This window comes from Carassius gibelio, chromosome B16 (assembly GCF_023724105.1).
Source record: "Carassius gibelio isolate Cgi1373 ecotype wild population from Czech Republic chromosome B16, carGib1.2-hapl.c, whole genome shotgun sequence".
Lineage (NCBI taxonomy): Eukaryota > Metazoa > Chordata > Actinopteri > Cypriniformes > Cyprinidae > Carassius > Carassius gibelio.
Window position 1 is genome coordinate 23949596 of NC_068411.1, and position 6413 is coordinate 23956008.

The window sequence follows — 6413 nt, forward strand, 5'->3', positions numbered from 1 at the left end:
ATACGTATCTGTTTTAGATTCTGTGTAAACATGCTTTGACAATGCATTGTAATAATTGTCATGCCAATAAAGCACATATTGAATATTTATTTGGTAACACTTTAGAATAAGATTCCATTAGTTAATAATAGTTAATGTGTTAATTAACATGAACAAACAATAAACAATACATTTATTACCATATTTATTAATCTTTATTAATGTTAGTTAATGAAAATACAGTTATTCATTGTTAGTTCATGCTAATTGACAGTGCATTAACTAACGTTAACAAGCACAACTTTTTTATTTAAATAATGCATTAGTAAATGTTGAAATTAATATGAACTAAGATTAATAAATGCAGCTGAAGAAATGTTCTTGCTTAATTCGTGTTAAATAAAGTATTTAACTATCATTAACTAATGGAACCTTATTCTAAAGTGTTACCATTTATTTATATATCGGAAAAAATAAATAATAATAATAATTGACTATTATTTAACAATCTTATGCTTTTAAAAGGTATTAAAAGCATTTAAAAGTATGCTTTTACTTCTGGATAACAGATGATCAAACACCACCCTCCTTTTTAATAAAACTTCCATGCACCATAGCATTAATCAATGCATTCCAAAACCACTTACTATTCAGGCCCTCTTCTGACACTGTGTCCTGTACTGACCACGAATCACCTCCAGGGGCAGTATTGCTGCACAAATCAGCCACTCTTACCTTGTCAAGTCTTGCATACAGATATTGGGCTAGAACATTTGTAGACAGCAAATAATAGTGTATCCCCAACAATACACAGAGTCGCAACTGCTACTACTGATACCATCTGAAATATAATTTCATAATCGAGCATATGCTGTATGAATGAACCTTAAGTGAGGAAAATCATAAAATTCCCTCTTTCATCGAATGTCATCTGCCTTGTCATTTCTGTTGCATTAGCCCCCTGATGGGTGCCCAAATGGGACAATCAGCAAAATCACTGCCGGGAATACAGAAAAACTAACATCTAAGAGCATGGTTCACGCTCATCTTTGTCTCCGATTTTTCTAAATCAATGCTTAATGCATTTTAATCGTGACCCTGGTGTCATCAGAGCTCTATCTGACTCTGACTGAATGAGATAAGTGAATGAGTGATTAGGATGTGAATGCTTCCCTCCTCCCTCTTTTCTCATGTAAATGCGCCCCATCGTCCACCAAACGCACCCTATACCTTAATGAAGGCAGTGTCCTCTCCTGTCGACTTGACATTGGGATGTTGGTGTGCTAGCTGATAGGAGCCGGACAGGATCACCCCGTCCACCCCACCCTCACTGTAATTCATATTCATGCAAGGGCCTGTTAATATTTTGGTGGGGTGGGCATCTCGCAAAGGAGGGGCTCCATTACAGATAATTGAACTGACCTTCAGTTGTATTTCAGCGTAATACAGTACACTGACATTGACTGTCCTTCTGCAAACTTATACATTTAAAATCCACATGGAGTACCTTTCATCAGGCTCAGCTTTTTTGGAGATTGGAATGGCTCTGAAATGAATTAGTTAGGTAAGTTAGAATACATCCGTCAGATTGGTGACCAATTCTTTAGATTCTATAACAATATGTAGTGCTGTCCTTCTAACTTTGCTGTCCTGTTATACTGAATTGTTTTCAGAGATATAATTGTGAAAAAAAAACAGCCAAAATATTACCACTATTACCAATATTACCACTGAAACTGAAACATAAAACATAACATAAATAAAATAACATACTTGAAATAAAACATGAACTGAATTAAAATAAAATATATAAAAACATTATATATTGCAACATTTATTTGAATTTAGTTTTAACTTTAACTAAAATAATAAAAAAGACATATTAAAAAAAATACTAAAAATGTCTAAAACACAACAAAATGACTAAAACTAAAATATAAAACAAAACATGAAATCAAAACCTGTTTCAAAATATTAATTAAAATTATAATACTGTGGTATCTCGATACTAAAATAACACTGCTATCTTTTTTGTTGTTCAGTCATAGTGTGAACATTACATTATAAATTCATTTAGATTTAAAAAACAAAACAAAAGCAAAACAAATCTGAAAAATAGTCATTCATAGTCAATTTCGTGTCCACCCTCCAGTCTTAAGTTTAAAGAAAAGAAGGATATAAATGTAGATTCCCCCTTAAATGCGGTTTAGATAGATTGAGAAGTGGTAAAGAAAAATGAGCCTGCACGTGTGAGAAGAGATGAGGCCCATTAGACACTAAGGCTGGCAGTCTCTCAGACATCATCTCTTCACTTGTGCTCTTCTCCTAGCCGATCAATTACTACTGCCTCCTGAAACGCTTTGGCGGGGGACACTCAAGTCTGGCAGCCCGCTTCATCATCAGCTTTCTGGGCTCGTTGCCTCAGGCCCATTTCTGCCATGGAGAGGAGGGGAAGAAGCTGTTTATGATGGTATGAGAGGGGACTTTGGCCATTGAGACGTGTGAGTCTGCTCCTGACGTGACACTAAGGTCTGTGGTGCGGACACACACACACACACACACTCGTAGAGCTTCTTCACTGTAATTCCTGCCTGAATAGACTCATTATCTATAAGTGTGATTCATGATCTAAGTTTCAATAAGTTTCAGGCCCTTCTGTTCAGTTTTGTTGAACTGCCGTAACATCTGTTGATGAAAACCAAGAGTTTTGGGAGAATAAATGGAGAATTATGAGGACTGGGCCTGGAGAACTTTAACTTTTAATATCCAGAGATGTCATGTTTAAGTGCACTTGCTATTGGCTTTCTATGTAATACAAAATTTAGGCATTAATATTTAATACCAGCTTTCTATCATAGTCAAATGGTTAAAATGTAATAAGCGGTTGTCTAGGGCGATGTTTTCAAACAAGGGACACAGAGAGAGGGCTAGGGGGTCTAAAGGAAAGTTTAGAGAAAAATGAGGTTAAATAAAATAAATGAATTAAAAGTAAATATATGGGTAAATAAATAAATGAAATGATAAAAAGAAAGAAAGAGAAACACTATAATGAGTAAGATACTCCGTAATAATTCAACGAATTGAATAGAAACTAATAGAAACTACTAATATTTTAGACATATAACTAAGTTCTCAGTGTAAACTGGGTCTTTACACAAGAAACTGTATGCCTGTTGAATTATACAGGGCCTCTGGCATATGTGATCATATTTGTTCACAAATCATGGTGCTCTTGAGCAAGACACTGAACCCCCAACTGCTCCCTGGGTGCCACAGCTTAAATGGCTGCCCACTGCTTTGTGTGTGGTCATGGTTTGTGTGTGTGTGCACTTTGGAAGGGTTAATTGCAGAGCAGGAATTTTGCAATTCTGAGTATGGGTCACCATACTTGGCTGTATGTCATTTTACTTTCACTTCCTCTTCTCTTAGGTGGTTATTGCACAATATTCCACGTATGAAGCAAACAGAGTACAAAAAAAGCCTGGCTAGGCTGGTGAAGCTGGTTATAGCTGGTTGTTGTGGCCAAAACCCCTCTAAAACCAGCCTGCTGACCAGCACTGATCAGGCTGGATGGCCAGTTAAAACCAGCCGAAATAATCTGGTTAAGCTGTTTTTTTTTCTTTGTAGAAACAAACTGGTGTGAAGAAGAAGAAGAAGAAGAACATTGTCCAAAACACTTAGGAAGTGTTCAAAATTTGCAAACTACTTCTTTTAAATCAGTAGAATTACTTTGTTACTTAAATGTATGATAACATACTATATATCCATAATCTTGTCATCCTCATGTGACCCTCCAACATTAATTTGGTAGCTGCCATTCACAAATCCTCTCCCATGGCCACATGCGATTAGAAAGCGACCACTGGATGCAAACTTTGTAATTTTATCAGAAGTTGTACTGTTGGTCAACTGAGTATTTTTGGTCTACTGTTTTATTTATACTGTCATTTCGTCCGTACTGTTTTCAGAGTCTGTTCTTATAGCACAGAAGTTTGCATGTGATGATGCAGCCTTTATTTATTTAGTCTGCTTGCGTGGGAAAACTGCACATACAACATATTCCAGAAGGGGGCAGGATTGCTCTATGGAAGTGTTTTCAGCTGTAACAACCCTCACCACTAGAAACAGTCACACTTGGCTTCTGCTCATCTTTCTGCCCTCCTCTATCTATGGGATTTCGTTGTAATCCCCTGAGCATACAAACCTGCCCTCTAAACTCCTCCTTTACCGACCAAAGCCCACTCAAGAATCTCAAGACCAATACAAAGGCGTCCACACTCTGTCAAAACAGCCTACTATGAGAAAACAGAACTGCAATATTCAATATCGCTCATTATCGTCACAGAATCACTTCATCTCTCAGAGGCCCCTTCTCCAGTGAGCTATCCTACCCTAAACGTTTCACAAGTGCTGGATTTTCAGATGGCACATTATCGTGTCTCCTCATTGACCGGCACTTTGCAGCTCACTGTCCCATCATTCCTCGGTTAAGAGTGAGATGGGCTGCAAGGCGCAGAGGTGGAGGGTGGCCCTGACTCCGGGAGGGACTCTGCACAGTAACTCTGGAGAGGAGGGTGCAAGAGGCGCAGACGCACTGCTCTTCAGAGGAGAGGAGGAGAGGCACATTAATCATCCCAAGACATCTGTTCTGTCTGCTGCTTTAGAATTCTGTCAAAGTACTCCTGACTTCCCCCCCTATAGCTGCAAAGGAAAATGTAAAAAAAGAAAAGAAAATGGTGGTGGTGGAAAAAAGCCCAAAATTGTCATCTTTTTGCCCTAGACATACTGAGCGAAATGTACAATCAAGTCTATGATCTTCGCATCTAATTAAATTAGACACATTAGACACTGATGAGCTATCTTTGACGCTGAAGACATTTAGCAATATGTACTGTAATCTTGGTTTTTATGTCTCAAACAGTTTTGGGTTTTGGTGGCAGCGTTGCTGTTCAGAGACCAAAAGTTTCACCCAAATCTTTGATTTTCAAACTATTGTATTGTACATGTTCACATCTTTTGTCCCATGATTGAAATCCACTGTCCACTTACACCTCTACAGTGAATATGTTGTACAGTACTTGAATTGAGTGAGGTTGAGACTCTTTTTCCTCTTACTAAATTAAAACAACTAATGGAACACTTATAAGAAACTTCAAGCATTTTTTGTTGTTGTGTTGCAACAGTCTTTAATAGTCTCAGACTGGATGCATTTACATAGCACGTCACAATGAACACTTTCGTCTGTGCATTAGTAAGCATTACTCATTATCTGTCTGTTGCTTATGCATATGCATATACACATGTTTCAACACATTATTCAAAAAAAGCTGAATCACAGTTTATTGTCAGAAGTCTTCCTTTTTTAAATTTGGAGTAGTGAAATTGTCTTGCATTTGCATTAATTAAAGCAGAATTAATGAATGTAACCTTTCTTCAAGGAGCGATTTTAATAATCTGAATTACATTAGAATTAAAGGTGAAATGTGTAATTTTTCCACAACACCAAATGGATTTACTAATGTTTTAAGATATTTGAATGTTCCCTGAATACTCCCCTACACTGATTGAGCTAGTGTTGCTGTTGGGCTGGTTGTTGTATATGCTTTCCCGGGAAGATCTACCAAAAATACTTATAGTTGTTTTTGTATTCTGCAATGTGATTTTGTTCGTTTAATATGTATTGGCGCTTCAGAGGTACGATTATTGCCATGGATCATTCCAGTAACTTCAATCATTACAGATTCTGCAATGGCATCAAGTTGATCAAACAAATTTGCCAAGCTTACCAACACAAAGTTAACACTTAAGGACCTTTTGCTCTGCAAAATTTTACAGACATTTTGCAATTGCATATATATATATATATATATATATATATATATATATATATATATATATATATATATATATATATATGAGAAAGTAATCAGGATAGGGGGAGGTTTAAGGGCTCATCATTTAATCATAAAAAGAAATTTTTTTTTTAGCTGTGCAAGTGTAAATATGGTTGTTTAAGATGCTGCCAGTTTGTATGTATTGTGTTTTCAGTGTATATTCGAATATAAAGAAATGCAAACGTAAATTCTATACAAATACCTATGAATACTAATGAGATCAGGCTGCATGAGTTGGGATAGAAAAAATTAAGAATTGCACACTTCACCTTTTAAGCCCATCTTTATAATTGATATGACCAAAGGTAGGCAGAATTAATCACATTGCCGTAAACTGTTAACCTACCCAGATCTAAAGTCCACATTCAGCTTCATGTAGGAAGTTACTAAACTGTTTTTTGGCATGTGATGAAGAGAATAAAAAAGAGAAGTGGTATAAAATAGGCTGTACAGAAGAAAAACTCAGAAGTGAAAGTTAAAATATCTAGTAAACTGAAAGTGCAAAAAGGCGCAGCTGTGGGGAAATAGTGGAAGCAAATG